Below are 17,726 nucleotides of genomic sequence, written 5' to 3'. Positions count from 1 at the left end.
CTGGAACAATGGAATTAGCCGAAAATAGGGCTCAAAGTGGGCGAAATCGCCGATTTGTAAACAGTGCCGAGGTCGCTAACTTCGCGAGAGCATAATTCCGTCAGTTTTCCATCAAATTTCGTTTTTTTTGGTGTCATTACAATCGGGAAAAGATTCTCTCTCATTTCATAAGAAAAAATAATTTTTTTTTAAATTTTGCGACACCAGGAGACACCTCAGGATTGGGGGTTGCGACAGTCAAAGGGTTAAACTCTAGGAGCCGTTTGTCAAACCAGGCATGTAACCTGTCCAGATCATCCCCTTGTAGGCTTACCTGTTCCTCATCTGCTTGTATTCTCATTAGTTTCATAATATCTGTGAATAGGGATACCTCTGAATCTATCCCTTCCATCATGTCATTTACATATAAAAACATAAGAATGAAAGAACACTGAAGAAGGCCTACTGGCCCAATATACAAGAAACCACATTGTACCTAGGACAGAGCCTTGTGGAACCCCCACTCAACACATGCACACACTCGCACACCTTGTCTCGTACCCACACAGGTTGTTTCCTTCCTTTCAGGTATTTCCTGATCCATTGCAGTATTTTCTTATTCTTGCCTTCTCCTCTAGCTTTTCAACGAGTCTCTTGTGTGGTGCTGTAGTGAAAGCTGCCTTGAACTCCAACAAGATACTCACACACTCTTTTCTCTCTTCTTTCTCTCCTTTTCTTTTCTTTTCTTTTTTTTCTTCTTTTTTTTCTCGTTTTCTCTTTTTCCTTTTTCTCTTTTTCGTTTTTCTTTTATCTCTTATCTTTTTTTCCTTTTTTTTTTTTTTTTTTTTTTTTTTTTCCTTTTTCTTTTTCCTTTTTTTTCTCTTGTTTTTCTTTTTCCTTTTTTTTCTCTTCTCTTTTTCCTTTTTTCCTCTTGTTTTTCTTTTTCCTTTTTTTTCTCTTCTCTTTTTCCTTTTTTCCTCTTGTTTTTCTTTTTCCTTTTTTTTCTCTTCTCTTTTTCCTTTTTTCCTCTTGTTTTTCTCTTTTTCATTTTTATTTCATTTTTTTTTCTTTTATCTTTTTTCCCTTTTTTCTTTTTCTTTTCCTTTTTCTTTTTTCCTCTTTTTTTAATTTTTTTTTTCTTTTTCTCTTTTTTCTTTTCTCTTTTCTTTTTCTTTTTCTCTTCTATTTTCTTTTTTTCCTTTTTTGCTTCTATTTTCTTTTTCCTTTTTCCTTTTTTCCTCTTTTTATCTTTTTTCGTTTTCTTTTTTCCTTTTTTCCTCTTTTTATCTTTTTCGTTTTCTTTTTTTTTCTCGTTTTCCTTTTTTTCGTGCTTTGTCCTTTTTTCTTTTTCTTTCTCTTTTTTCTTGTTTTCTATCTTTTTTCTCTTTTCTCTCTTTTTTTTCTTTTCCTTTTTTTCCTTTTTCTGTGAGTGTTAGTGTGTGTGCATGTTAGTGTTACCTTGTCATAGAGCTTCAATAGGTTTGCTGGTTCTCGTGTACGAGTCCATAACTTTATAGGTGCTCCACCACTCTTCTCCTGACAATCTTCTTCATAACTTGACACACGTCAGTGACACTGGTCTGTAATTTAGTGCTGACTATCTCTCCTTGCTTTAAAATCGGGACTACATTTGCTATCTTCCACACCTTAGGCATTTGCCCTGTTTTGATATACAGTGGTCCCTCAATTATCGTCCATAATCCGTTCCTGGAAGTGTGACTATTATCGAAATAGACAATTTTCGAAACATTTTTCCCCATAAGAAATAATGTAAATACAATTAATCCGTTCCTGACACCCAGAAGTATTAAAACAAAAAAAATGTTTTACGTGAAGTATAGAAGTACATAAACAATACAATGGCACATGATGAATGAAACATTAACAGCATAACGCTTACCTTTATTGGTGATTCTTCTTAGTGTATGGAAGACTGGAGGAGGAGAGAAATTTAATTACTGTTTGGAAGGGGAATCCCCTTCCATCAACACCTCAGGTACCAAGTGCTTTTCTGGAGTTATTTCTCTTCTGTTTCTTAATGCCACTAGGACCAGCTTGAGTCACTGGAGTCCTGTCTCGCAAAAAAAACTGTCCAGAGAGCTCTGTTTCTGGCGTCTCTTTAAAACTTCCCTAAAATGGGCCAAGACTGTACAAGTTGCCAATATGGCTTGCAACATCCTTCTCAGGGTGATGTTTCTCCATAAATCTTTCCATCCTACCCCACATTTAAAAAATCTCCTCAATTTCTGAAGAAGGCACTTCCTTCCATCTCTCTTCCTCTTCCTCCTCTGCAGCAAGATTCTGAGCTGCGATCTGTTGCTCTTCCTGCTGAAGCTCTTGCAGCTCCTCAGTGGTGAGCTCTTCGTTGTGGTCTTCCACCAACTCTTCTACATCCTCCAAACTCACATCCAACCCCCATGGAACTCCCCAGTGCCACAGTAGAGTTCACAACTGACATAGGCTCATCAGGGGCTGCCTCAAACTCTTCAAAATCCCTCTTGTGGACACAATCTGGCCACAATTTTCTCCAAGCAGAGTTCAAAGTCCTGGTAGTCACTCCCTCCCAAGCCTTACCTATAAGGCTTATGCAATGGAGAATACTGAAGTGTTCTTTCCAAAAAATCTCTTAGGGTCAAGTGAGTGTCTGAGGTCACATTAAAGCACCTTTGAAACATTGCTTTGGTGTAGAGTTTTTTAAAGTTTGAAATGACCAGCTGGTTCATGGGCTGGAGGAGAGGAGTGGTATTCGGGGGCAAGAACTTTACTGTGTTGAACCCAAACTCCTTCAGAATTAGGTCATCCAAGTTTGGAGGATGAGTGGGTGCATTGTCTATTACTAGGAGGCACTTGAGATCCAATTTCTTTTCCAGGAGGTAATTCTTCACACTAGGGCCAAACACTTCATTGAACCACTTGACGAAAATGTCCCTCGTGACCCATGCCTTATTATTAGATCTCCAAAACACACACAATTTACTCTTCATAACATTGTTTTTCTTGAACACACTGGGATTTTCAGAATGGTACACTAGTAACGGCTTCGCTTTGAAATCCTCACTAGCATTAGCACAGAACATTAGAGTCAGCCTGTCTGTCATAGGCTTGTCCTGGCAGTGCCTTTTCTTTCTGAGTAATGTAGGTCCTCTTTGGCATTTTCTTCCAAAAGAGGCCTGTTTCATCACAATTGAACACTTGTTCAGGTTTTAGTCCTTCAGCCTCTATGTACTCCTTGATTTCCTGCACATACTTTTCAGCTGCTTTTTGGTCCGAAGTGGCAGCCTCACCATGCCTTATAACGCTGTGTATGCCAGTACGCTTCTTAAATCTCTCAAACCAGCATTTGCTGGCCTTAAATTCATTCACATCACCACTAGTTGCAGGCAATTTCTTTACCAAATCGTCATGCAACTGCCTAGCCTTTTCACAAATAAGCGATGTCATAAGACTATCATCTGCTAATTGTTTCTCGTTTCACACAAACAATAACTTTTCAACATCTTCGAGTACTGGTGATCTCATTTTTGTCAGCATATTTACCCCCTTTGCAACGACAGCTTCCTTGATTTCCTTTCTCTTGGCTATGATGGAAGATATGGTTGTACGGGATTTGTTATACATCCTGGCCAGTTCGCCCACACGTACGCCACTTTCATATTGTTCAATGGTGTTTTTCTTAAATTCATTCGTATTTCTCACCTTTACCAAAGGCTTGGCACTACGAGCTTTCTTTGGAGCCATGGTAGCTTACTTAGCACTTGCAAGCACTAAAATGAATGGAATATTATGAAATATTTCATATGAACACGCGAGGGGACCATCGCTCACTGGTAAACAATGGCACTCTGGCTGGGAAGGGCGGCCGAGGCGGCTCAGAGCCGTGAGTACGCGTCCAGGACCACAGACGATTAGCGAGTTAATGGACCATTTGCGAGCCAATGTTTAGACGAAATAATGGGACTATTTCCGAAATGGACAACTTTCAGGCTGGACGATTATTGAGGGACCACTGTATTTATTGAAGATTGTTGTTAGTAGCATACACAGTGCATCTGCTGCCTCTCTCAGGACCCAAGGAGAAAGATTATCTGAGCCCACTGCCTTTGAGGTATCTAGTTTCCCTAGCAGTTTCTTCACCACCACTTTGGTTGTGTGCAGGGTGTCCAGCACTTGCTCGTGCACCCTACTACCTCGATTTGCTGGAAGCCTATCTGTCTCCTCCGAATACTTCCCTGAATTGCTAGCTGAGCTCTTAACATATTTCCTAGGTGTTCCCTGTGAGATCCCCTCCCTCCCTCCTTCCTTCCTTAGCCTGATTACCTGGTCCTTGACTGTTGTTTTCCTTCTGATGTTGCTGTATAACTACTATAGGTCAGATTTTGATGCTATGTCATTTTCATATTGACGCTGGGCTTCTCTTATCCATGCATTAATTTCTGGCTCTTCAGCTCAACTCCATTTTCCTGGATCCTTTGCCTTTTATACTTTTTCCATACTTGAGCATGCTTGGCTTTTGCCTCTCCACCACTTCTGGTAAACCATGGACTCGCTCTGATCTTTGTTATTTCTGTTGTCCCTTGGTAGGAACCTCACTACCTCCCTGCACTTTGTGGTCATGTGTTCCATCATTTAGTTTACCGTGTTTCCCTCTAGCTTGCTTACCCACTGCACCTCGTGTAGGAATTGCCTCATATGTGCATAGTTTTTTTTTTTTTTTTTTTTTTTTTTTTTTTTTTTTTTAAAGTTCGGGTTCTTTCGTACTGCTTCACTTTCCATTGTTAACTCTATTATGCATTCAAAACTAAAGACCATGTGATCACTAGTGCCTAGGGACTTTTCTTCTGTATGCATGTGTACGTGCACACGCATACATACGTACGTACTGAGTTATATATACTGAAGTCAGTGCACCGCACACAAACAAACGAAGGTATGTACAGAGAAAGATCAGTCAGCAGGATTCAAAACCACGTCAGGGGAGTCTGGCAATATTCCCCAAGTGACGCTCTAGACCTGATGCTAGACCTTGCTTGGTTTCGAATCCTGCTGACTGCAGTCTTTCTCTGTATTTACCTTATTTATTTATTTATTTATTTAATAATTTGAACATACCTCTATTTTTTTGTACCTCTATGTAAGAGCAGCATGCCAAAGCCACTTGTATGCATAGCATAGCACAAATGAGTATTACAAAGACAGGTCATATGGTTGCATGCATTGGTGTACATTCAGTAGAATGGAGTATTCTGTTGGGTAGTGTATTTAAAAAATAACAGATTGGGTCTTAGGTTTAACATTTATGTGATATAATTGTGAGAAACATTTAAGGTTCAGTTATTCAGTATTTATTTGGTTTTGGGTGAGTAAGTGATCTTTGAGAAGAGACTTGAATTTATAAACAGGTAGTGTTTCTATTATATTTACAGGTAATGAATTCCAGATTTTAGGGCCTTTTATGTGCATTGAGTTTTTGCATAGCGTGAGATGGACACGAGGAACATCAAAGAGTGATCTGTGTCTTGTGTTATGGTCATGTGTTCTGTAGAGGTTGGCAAGGAGATGTTTGAGGGGAGGGTTATTATCAGAGTTAAGTGTTCTATGTATGTAATAGGTGCAGTAATAAGTATGGATGTTTTGTATGGTGAGTAGGTTTAGTGTTTTGAATATTGGTGGAGTGTGCTGCCTGTAGTGGGAATTTATCATTCTGACTGCAGCCTTTTGTTGGGTAATTAGTGGTCTGAGATGGTTAATTGTTGTTGAGCCCCATGCACAAATTCCATAGGTGAGATAGGGGTAAATAAGAGAGTGATATAGGGCCAGGAGGGCTGACTGTGGAACATAGTACCGTATCTTCGATAGTATGCCTACGGTCTTGGAAATTTTCTTAGAAATTTGTTGTATATGTGTATGAAATTTGAGTCTATTATCAAGGTGGATTCCTAAGAATTTTCCCTCTGTTAGCTTTGTGATAGGTGATCCGTTTATCATTGTGTTAAGAGGGACATCTGTAGCTCTGTTACCAAACTGAATGAAGTAGGTTTTGTCAATGTTTAGTGTAAGTTTGTTAGTCCTCATCCAGGTAGATATTTTCTGTAATTCGGTATTTACAGTATTGGCTAGCATGACTGGGCTCGGGTGAGAGAAGACGTATGTAGTGTCATCTGCAAATAGTGTGGGTTTGAGTAATTGCGAAGCATTTGGTAGGTCATTTATGTATAGGAGAAAGAGAAGAGGGCCAAGGACACTTCCCTGTGGGACACCAACTGTAATTGGTTGTGTGGAAGAGTTTGCCCCATTTGTGTACACATATTGGCTTCTGTTGCTGAGGTATGACTTGAGGTAGTTGAGGGAGTGCCCTCTTAAACCATAGTGCGACAATTTTACGTGGAGCAAGTCATGGTCAACTGTATCAAAAGCTTTACGTAAGTCAATGAAGATCCCCAGTGGGACTTCTTTTTTCTCTATTGCAGTGTATATATATTCTAGCATGTGTATAATAGCATCATAAGTATTTTTATTAGGCCTGAATCCAAATTGGCAGGGGTTGAGTATGTTTTGGGAGATGAGGCAGGAGTAGATTCGTTTATGAATTAATTTTTCGAAGATTTTTGATAGAGGGTGTAAGTTGGATATTGGCCTAGAGTTATTCAACTCTGTTTGGTCTCCTCCTTTATGGATCGGGATGACCCTTGCTATTTTGAAAACTGTAGGGAAGGTAGAGGATTCAATGGATTTGTTAGTGTTGCAATGATTGGTGATAGCACTTGTGACACTTTTTTGTATATAAAGGGTGGTAAGGTATTTAAATCTCCTGCCTTGTTTTTTTAGTGTGTTGATAATAAGGGAGACTTCGTATGGGTTAGTCGGAGCTAGGAACAGTGTGTTCGGGTAGTTGCCAGTGAGGTAGTCATTTGGTGGGGTATCTGAGCTTGGGATTTTATTGGCAAGGTTTTGTCCTATAGTGGAGAAGAAATCATTGAGTCTGTTTGCTGTTTCTGTTGGTGGGAGTTGGGGTTCATCTGATTTTGCTAATTTTATTTCGCTATTTCGTGATATCTTTTTTGTTCCTAGAATTTCTGATAGGGTTTTCCAGGTCTTTTTTATATCACCTCGTAAGTTGGATAATCTGTTCTCATAATACAATTTTTTTGCCCTTCTTATCAGGCTGGTTAGGATTGACGAGTAACGTTTTGTTTGGTCTCTGGTTATGTGACCCATTCTGTACTGCTTTTCATATAGGTGTTTTGTATTTATGGATTTGAGAATGCTGGGTGTTAGCCAGGGACTGTTCAGTCTCTTAGCTGTCATCTGTTTAGTATTTTTAGGGCAGTGTTTGTTGTAGAGGAATTGGGTCTGTTTTAGAAAATTATTAATACATTCGTCAATATCTGTATAGATTTCTAGCTCAGTGTGCCAGTCAATGTTTGTTACTGCTGTTGAAAAAGTTATTAATGGCTGCCTCATTGTGAAGTCTGAAGGTGACTTTAGTAGTGTCTTGGGGTAATTTACCAGGAGTTGTTATGAGGAAAGTAGGGTAGTGGTCTGTGGTATTATCTGTGATTATGCCTGATTTTAAAGGGGATATGGTGTTGGTCCAGATGTGGTCAAGTAGGGGAACACTAGTCTCTGTAACTCTTGTAGGTTTTGTTACTGTTGGTAGCAACATGCAGTTACTCATTGTGTTTGTGAATTCAGTAACGTGTGGGTCCTGGTCTTGCAGGAGATTTATATTGAAGTCACCTGAGAGTAGTAAGTGATCTTTGTTCATGCGTGCATCAGTTATCATACTTCCTAGGTTTTGACTAAATTGGCTAATGTTTGATTGTGGAACTCTGTAGATGTTTATCACTGTGAGAGGTTTTTGTAGGTACAGCAGGGCCCTGCTTTACGGCGTTTCGCTTTACGGCGTTCCGCTAATACGGACATTTCAAATTATGACCAAAACTCGCTATACGGCTCCCCCCACCTGTCTTTCTAATACGGTCACAGCGGCCCACCAAGTTTGTTTACATTCTCCCTGAGCACATCTCCTTATTATGTCTGGAAACTTTCCAAAATTTCAAGTGTTTTAAAGTTATTGTATATTTTATATGTATTGTACTTGATAATTAAACTTGTGTACACCTGTACCTAAATAAACTTACACACTGTGCTGGCATGTAGGTACACATTAAAATCACTTAGTCTCTCTACTCTTGATGCAATAATAATAATAATAATAATAATAATCATAATAATAATTATTCTTGGGCGCATTAATGTCGCATATTACGTTAATATAGACATTTCCCTTAATCTATCTGATATTTTTTCAAAATTATATAAGAAACACATTATGTAACACACAAACATGATACATGCACCCACAGTATAAAAATTTATACAAATATATATGAGATGTTTACCAAACGGTTTGTAGAAGTGTCGGAAGAATTACGTTTTCTCTAGCCCGTCACCTGTTACTAGGGATAACTGTAGAAAAATATTCCTGTTGTATGCCTTCATTTTATAGCTATAATTCTGTACTAACTTGTACACAGTGTAAGAGTATTTGTTTCGTGATTTAATTATTATAATAATAAAAATATTATAAGGTAAAAGTTTCACAAACTCTTACAAATGTACATGAATGAACTAAAACTGGACACGTATTAATACCGTCTATTTCGCCTGACCGAGTGATCGTCCACAACCTGTTCAGTTTGTTTACGCTGTCTGAGCTCGGTGTATCATTAAATGTTGTATATTACGTTAACATACACATTTTCATTAATCCATCCGTGATATTATTTTCAAAATTATATAATAAACACGATACATAACATAAATACATAACATGTGTAGAGAACCTAGGATAACCCAAAAAAGTCAGTGACTTACTTCCATTGCCTTCACTCAGAGCATCATTTCTTCTCAAAATGATGTTACATGAGAATGGGAGTGTTCTTCTTTATTTATTCTACCGTATCAATGTAGAGACAACCTGTACACAATGTAACTTGTACACAAACCAGACGTGTAAACTGTTTACAAAACTTACCTTCGCCTGGTTTGTTTACATAACTCTGCGCCTGTCCCCTCTCATGCACTCATTCTTTCTCTCTGGTATGGTAGCCCGGCTGACTACCATACATACCACACTTGATTTTTTACAATAAATACTACTCATCTCACCCTATATTTTAAGGTAAGTAATGAGTGAACTGTATATACATTTTATCACTCTGGGATGCTTAAATATCATAGAATAGTATGTGTGGGTGGGTTGGCCTGGTATGGTAGCCTGGCTGACTACCATACATACCACACTTGATTTCTTACAATAAATACTACTTGTCTCACCCTAGATTAAGATTATAAATATTTTAAGGTAAGTAATGAGTGCACTATGTGTGTATTGTACTTTTTTATTGTTTTTTGATGCCTGGTTCTATTGCTAACATAATATATGTTAGTGTAAACTTGTTATCTAGTGTTTGTATGCATTTGTAAGTGGAAGAAAAGGGTGTTCCACTTTACGGCGGTTTCCGCTTTACGGCGGTAGCCTGGAACCTAACCCGCCGTATAAGTGGGGCCCTCATGTATTTGGATTTGAATTTAGCTATTATATATTCCCCATGTTCATCCCTTGTGCAAGTATTAGTGATACATTCTAGTTGGTCTGAGTAGTATATAGCTGTGCCACCCCCTTGTTGGTCTGGCCTACAGTTGTGTATGGCTGTGTAACCAGGAATGGCATAGACATCTGTAGTGTATCTGGCTTTAGCCAGGTTTCGGTGAGAGTAATGATGGACATACTGGCATGCAGGGAATTTAGTAATGCTATGAGGTCATCGTAATGTTTTCTTAAAGATCTAATATTGTAGTTAAAGACAGTTATGTTGTTGTTGGCTCTGAGAAGTGCCTTTGATTGTTCTGCTGTGTGGTAATTACAGTAACTGTTTGATTCATTTAAGTCATTAAATAAGAGGTTGGTATCAGGATCAATGCTTGTAATCATAAGATTTGTAGTGAATCTATAGTTAGAATTAAGTATAAAACAAAGTAAATATTCTAAAGCTAAAAAATAGCACCTGAATTATTTAACATGTAAAAATAATGAGCTAAGGTAGTTTTAAAGCTTCTTTCTGCGTGGTATATTGATATAAAAATCGCTCGTGTAGTCAGAACATACAGGAGAATGAAATGCGTAGCTTGAAATCATGCTTGAGGCCCTCCGGTGTGCCTGGGCTAGGAAGAAACATGGCTTGTAACCAGGCTGCCTGGCTTCTGAGGCATCTGTGGCCAAGTGGTCTTGAATGTCACTTGGGCAGCCTTGCCAGACTTCCTGACATGGTTTCAAATCCTGCTGACTGCAGTCTCTCTGTATACTGAGAAGTGTGTGTGTATGCACATGGTGTGTGGAGACTACTGCCTGGCATGTCATAACACGTACTGCTTCAATTATTGATCTGTGACATGTACTGCATCAATTATTGATCATCTGACATGTACTGTTTCAATTGATCATCTGTGACAGTGGACAGGGTGATAACCACTGATTTCTTTAAACATGATTGTATTGATGATTCAAGAATGGAGGTCTGTACTGATGGGTCTGAGAGCAAGGGTGTTGACTGCTGTGCTTGTCAGTCAGGTTTCTATTGTGTGGTTACCAAGAGAGTTTGCTGTGCTCACTGCTGAGCTCGATGTAATCCTTGCTGCTCTTGTCCTGTTAGGTGGCTTAATGGATTCTCAGTTCATTGTACAGTGAGGCATCACTTATACAGCAGGTTAGGTTCTGGGCTACTGTAGGGCCTCACTTATACAGCAGGTTAGGTTCTGGGCTACTGTAGGGCCTCACTTATACAGCAGGTTAGGTTCTGGGCTATGGCTGTAAAGGGAAAATTGCTGTGAAGTTAATCATAACCTTTTTTCACTTTCAAATGTACATGAAAGCCTGATAACATGTTTACACTATCATATGTTAAGTGAGTAATAGAGCTAGTCCAAAAAATTGCATATACAGTACAGGCATTACTTGAAATATTTTTGCCCTTAGCTTTTAGTGAGTAGTGAATATATTGTAGGAAGTCTGTATAAATGAAGACTGGGTATAATTGAAAATGGCTGCATTAGCAAAATACCATCCAATGAATTATTCTAAAGCAGGGCTCTCCTGTACTTGGATTACGAGTGTGCTCTGTCTGCCCTGGCACAGCATACTTAAGTTCACTCTGTTCCAGAAGAAGCAGATATGATTAACTTGTTTCCATGCATGGCACAAGGCTGTGGAGTTATTGGCGACTTAGATGAACAGGCGAGTGCCGACGTGCTCATAGCTGACTATGTGCAGGCTCTCTAACCCCCATGCCCTCCCAAGAAGTTCGTGGCATGGCACTGACTGTTGAACATATTTTTATACAGTTTGCCCTCAGCTTGCCCCTTTTTGCTTTTGTCTTTGTTTTATTATTATTATTATTATTTATTATTATTTATTATTATTATTATTATTTATTATTATTTATTATTATTTATTATTTATTATTATTACTTTTTTTTTTTTTTCCTCAAGTCGGCCATCTCCCACCGAGGCAGGGTGACCCAAAAAAGAAAGAAAATCCCCAAAAAGAAAATACTTTCATCATCATTCAACACTTTCACCTCACTCACACATTATCACTGCTTTTGCAGAGGTGCTCAGAATACAACAGTTTAGAAGCATATACGTATAAAGATACACAACATATCCCTCCAAACTGCCAATATCCCAAACCCCTCCTTTAAAGTGCAGGCATTGTACTTCCCATTTCCAGGACTCAAGTCCGACTATATGAAAATAACCGGTTTCCCTGAATCCCTTCACTAAATATTACCCTGCTCACACTCCAACAGATCGTCAGGTCCCAAGTATCATTCGTCTCCATTCACTCCTATCTAACACGCTCATGCACGCTTGCTGGAAGTCCAAGCCCTTTGCCCATAAAAAATTCTTTACCCCCTCTTTCCAACCCTTTCGAGGACGACCCCTACCCCTCCTTCCTTCCCCTATAGATTTATATGCTTTCCATGTCATTCTACTTTGATCCATTCTCTCTAAATGACCAAACCACCTCAACAACCCCTCTTCTGCCCTCTGACTAATGCTTTTATTAACTCCACACCTTCTCTTAATTTCCACACTCCGAATTTTCTGCATAATATTTACACCACACATTGCCCTTAGACAGGACATCTCCACTGCCTCCAGCCGTCTCCTCGCTGCTGCATTTACCAACCAAGCTTCACATCCATATAAGAGTGTTGGTACTACTATACTTTCATACATTCCCTTCTTTGCCTCCATAGATAACGTTTTTTGACTCCACATATACCTCAACGCACCACTCACCTTTTTTCCCTCATCAATTCTATGATTAACCTCATCCTTCATAAACCCATCCGCCGACACGTCAACTCCCAAGTATCTGAAAACATTCACTTCTTCCATACTCCTCCTCCCCAATTTGATATCCAATTTTTCTTTATCTAAATCATTTGATACTCTCATCACCTTACTCTTTTCTATGTTCACTTTCAACTTTCTACCTTTACACACATTCCCAAACTCATCCACTAACCTTTGCAATTTTTTTTAGTATCTCCCATAAGCACAGTATCATCAGCAAAAAGTAACTGTCAATTCCCATTTTGAATTTGATTCCCCATAATTTAATCCCACCCCTCTCCCGAACACTTCTTTTACAACCCCATCTATAAATATATTAAACAACCATGGTGACATTACACATCCCTGTCTAAGACCTACTTTTACCGGGAAGTATTCTCCCTCTCTTCTACATACCCTAACCTGAGCCTCACTATCCTCATAAAAGCTCTTTACAGCATTTAGTAACTTACCACCTATTCCATATACTTGAAACATCTGCCACATTGCTCCTCTATCCACTCTATCATATGCCTTTTCTAAATCCATAAATGCAATAAAAACTTCCCTACCTTTATCTAAATACTGTTCACATATATGCTTCAATGTAAACACTTGATCTACACATCCCCTACCCACTCTGAAGCCTCCCTGCTCATCCGCAATCCTACATTCTGTCTTACCTCTAATTTTTTCAATTATAACCCTACCGTGTACTTTTCCTGGTATACTCAGTAAACTTATTCCTCTATAATTTTTACAATCTCTTTTGTCCCCTTTCCCTTTATGTAAAGGGACTATACATGCTCTCCTCCAATCCCTAGGTACCTTCCCCTCTTTCATACATTTATTAAACAAAAGTACCAACCACTCCAACACTATATCCCCCCCTGCTTTTAACATTTCTGTCATGATCCTATCAGTTCCAGCTGCTTTACCCCCTTTCATTCTACGTAATGCCTCATGTACCTCCACCACACTTACATTCTCCTCTTCTTCACTCCTAAAAGATGGTATACCTCCCTGGCCAGTGCATGAAATTACTGCCTCCCTTTCTTCCTAAACATTTAAAAGTTCCTCAAAATATTCTCGCCATCTACCTAATACCTCCCTCTCCCCATCTAATAACTCCCCTACTCTGTTTTTAACTGACAAATCCATACTTTCCCTAGGCTTTCTTAACTTGCTTAACTCACTCCAAAATTTTTTCTTATTTTCATTAAAATTTCTTGACAGTGCCTCTCCCACTCTTTCATCTGCTCTCCTTTTGCACTCTCTCACCACTCTCTTCACCTTTCTTTTACTCTCCATATACAGTGGACCCCCGCATACCGATTTTAATCCGTGCAAGAGGGGTCATTGTTATGCGAAATAATCGGTATGCGAATGAATTTTCCCCATAAGAAATAATGCAAATCAAATTAATCCGTGCAAGACACCCAAAAGTATGAAAAAAAAATTTTTTTACCACATGAAATGTTAATTTTAATACGTACACACAAACTGAAAAAGGCATGCACACTTACATGGCACTTACTTTTATTGAAGATCTGGTGATGATTGATGGGATGGGAGGAGGGGAGAGAGAGTGTTAGTGTTTTGAAGGGGAATCCCCTTCCATTAAGACTTGAGGTGTCGAGTCCTTTTCTGGGGTTACTTCCCTTCTTCTTTTAATGCCACTAGGACCAGCTTCAGAGTCACTGGACTTCTTTCGCACAACATATCTGTCCATAGTGGCCTGTACCTCTCGTTCCTTTATGACTTCCCTAAAGTGTTTCACTTCAAGCCACTTTGCAAACATTTCCTTAATCTTTGTAATAGGCAACTTCTTCAATTTCTCTCTCCCCTCCTCTGAACCAGTTTCCTCAGGTCTGGCCTCTTGCTGTTGAAGTTGATCTATCAGCTCATCAGTGGTTAGTTCTTCATTGTCCTCCTCCACCAACTCTTCCACATCCTCCCCACTAACCTCCAACCCCAAGGACTTTCCCAATGCCACAATGGATTCCTCAACTGGCATAATCCTCTCAGGGTTAGCCTCAAACCCTTCAAAATCCCTTTTGTCTACACATTCTGGCCACAGTTTCTTCCAAGCAGAGTTCAAGGTCTTCTTAGTCACTCCCTCCCAAGCCTTACCTATAAGGTTTACACATTTGAGGATATTAAAGTGCTCTCTCCAAAACTCTCTTCGAGTCAGTTGAGTTTCTGAGGTCACTACAAAGCACCTTTCAAACAGAGCTTTTGTGTACAGTTTTTTGAAGTTTGCAATAACCTGCTGGTCCATGGGCTGCAGGAGAGGAGTGGTATTAGGAGGCAAAAACTTGATGTTAATGAATTTCATGTCCCCATAAAGTCGCTCTGCCACGTCTGTAGGTTGACCAGGGGCATTGTCTAACACCAGGAGGCACTTAAGTTCTAATTTCTTTTCAGTTAGGTAATCTTTCACATTGGGGGCAAATGCATGGTGTAACCAGTCATAGAAAAAGTCCCTAGTGACCCATGCCTTACTGTTTGCCCTCCACAGCACACACAAATTCTCCTTGAGGACATTCTTTTGCCTGAACGCTCTGGGAGTTTCAGAGTGATACACTAATAAAGGCTTAACTTTGCAATCACCAGTAGCATTGGAACACATCAACAAAGTAAGCCTGTCTTTCATAGGCTTATGTCCTGGGAGTGCCTTTTCCTCCTGAGTAATGTAGGTCCTGCTTGGCATTTTCTTCCAAAACAGGCCTGTTTCATCACAATTAAACACTTGTTCAGGTTTCAGTCCTTCAGTCTCTATGTACTCCTTGAATTCATGCACATACTTTTCAGCCGCTTTGTGGTCCGAACTGGCAGCCTCACCATGCCTTATCACACTATGTATGCCACTACGCTTCTTAAATCTCTCAAACCAACCTTTGCTGGCCTTAAATTCACTCACATCAGCACTAGTTGCAGGCATTTTTTTAATTAAATCCTCATGCAACTTCCTAGCCTTTTCGCTTATGATCGCTTGAGAGACGCTATCTCCTGCTAGCTGTTTTTCATTTATCCACACCAATAAGAGTCTCTCAACATCTTCCATCACTTGCGATCTTTGTTTCGAAAACACAGTTAAACCTTTGGCAAGAACAGCTTCCTTGATTGCCTTTCTGGTGCCCACAATAGTAGCGATGGTCGATTGGGGTTTCTTGTACAACCTGACCAGGTCGGCGATACGCACTCCACTTTCATACTTATCAATGATCTCTTTCTTCATCTCTATTGGAATTCTCACCCTTATTGCTGTAGGGTTGGCACTAGAAGCTTTCTTGGGGCCCATGGTCACTTATTTTCCAGAAAAAGCACCGAAAACACTGTAATAATACGAAATATTCCGATTGTATGCTTGGATGTTACCGCGGAGGCTGGCTGGTAAACAATGCCACCGGCAGCACATGTGAGGCTGGCTGAGGGCGCACATTGGATGCGTCTCGGACGAAAATCGGTGAGCGGGTTTTTAAGCGGTATGCGAGGCAAAATTTTTGCGATTAAAGCAAGTGGTATGCGGATTAATCGTTATGTGATGCCATCGGTATGCGGGGGTCCACTGTACTCTGCTCTTCTTATAACACTTCTGCTTTGTAAAAACCTCTCGTAAGCTACCTTTTTCTCTTTTATCACACCCTTTACTTCTTCATTCCACCAATCACTCCTCTTTCCTCCTGCCCCCACCCTCCTATAACCACAAACTTCTGCCCCACATTCTAATACTGCATTTTTAAAACTACTCCAACCCTCTTCAACCCCCCCACTACTCATCTTTGCACTAGCCCACCTTTCTGCCAATAGTCGCTTATATCTCGCCCGAACTTCCTCCTCCCTTAGTTTATACACTTTCACCTCCCTCTTACTTGTTGTTGCCACCTTCCTCTTTTCCCATCTTCCTCTTACTCTAACTGTAGCTACAACTAAATAATGATCCGATATATCAGTTGCCCCTCTATAAACATGTACATCCTGGAGCCTACCCATCAACCTTTTATTCACCAATACATAATCTAACAAACTACTTTCATTACGTGCTACATCATACCTTGTATATTTATTTATCCTCTTTTTTCATAAAATATGTATTACTTATTACCAAATTTCTTTCTACACATAGCTCAGTTAAAGGCTCCCCATTTACATTTACCCCTGGCACCCCAAATTTACCTACTACTCCCTCCATAACATTTTTACCCACTTTAGCATTGAAATCCCCAACCACCATTACTCTCACACTTGATTCAAAACTCCCCATGCATTCTCTCAACATTTCCCAGAATCTCTCTCTCTCCTCTACACTTCTCTCTTCTCCAGGTGCATACACGCTTACTATAACCCACTTTTCACATCCAATCTTTATTTTACTCCACATAATCCTTGAATTTATACATTTGTAGTCCCTCTTTTCCTGCCATAGCTTATCCTTCAACATTATTGCTACTCCTTCTTTAGCTCTAACTCTATTTGAAACCCCTGACCTAATCCCGTTTATTCCTCTCCATTGAAGCTCTCCCACCCCCTTCAGCTTTGTTTCACTTAAAGCTAGGACATCCAGTTTCTTCTCATTCATAACATCTACAATCATCTCTTTCTTATCATCCGTACAACATCCACGCACGTTCAGACTTCCCACTTTGACAATTTTCTTCTTATTCTTTTTAGTAATCTTTACAGGAAAAGGGGTTACTAGCCCATTGTTCCCGGCATTTTAGTTGACTTTTACAACACGCATGGCTTACGGAGGAAAGATTCTTATTCCACTTCCTCATGGATATAAAAGGAAAAGTAGTAAGACCAAGAACTATTAAGATAAAATCAAAGAAAACTCAGATGAGTGTGTATAAATAAACGTGTACATGTATGTGTAGTGTGACCTAAGTGTAAGTAGAAGTAGCAAGACATGCCTGTAATCTTGCATATTTATGAGACAGACAAAAGACACCAGCAATCCTACCATCATGTAAAACAATTACAGGCTTTCGTTTTACACTCACTTGGCAGGACGGTAGTACCTCCCTGGGTGGTTGCTGTCTACCAACCTACTACCATATTATTTATTATTTATTATTATTATTATTATTATTATTATTATTATTACTACTACTACTACTACTACTACTACTACTGAGGTACCTGTTGGAACCATGGGTAAACCTTTAGAAGTGTTTTGACACTAAAACATTAGTGGGGTTTTGGTGTCAGTGCTTCGTAAATATCACAACTGCGACTACTATGCAGATTGGTTATAATATTAGATAATTAGGTCTCGAATGTAAATTGTGAGTTTTGAATGTAAATTTCACACAAATAAGATGTGCAAACTGCACATCTT

At 39.4% G+C, this 17,726-nt stretch overlaps 1 protein-coding gene across 2 annotated transcripts in view; it reads left to right on the top strand.

Annotated features, from left to right (window-relative positions):
• Rbf (Retinoblastoma-family protein) overlaps positions 1–17,726 on the top strand; it is a 319,473-nt gene that overhangs the window by 248,876 nt on the left and 52,871 nt on the right. The window lies entirely within an intron of this gene.

The sequence above is a fragment of the Cherax quadricarinatus genome, chromosome 43, assembly GCF_038502225.1.
Source record: "Cherax quadricarinatus isolate ZL_2023a chromosome 43, ASM3850222v1, whole genome shotgun sequence".
In the NCBI taxonomy this organism is placed as follows: domain Eukaryota; kingdom Metazoa; phylum Arthropoda; class Malacostraca; order Decapoda; family Parastacidae; genus Cherax; species Cherax quadricarinatus.
This window is presented reverse-complemented; position numbering and strand designations above follow the sequence as displayed.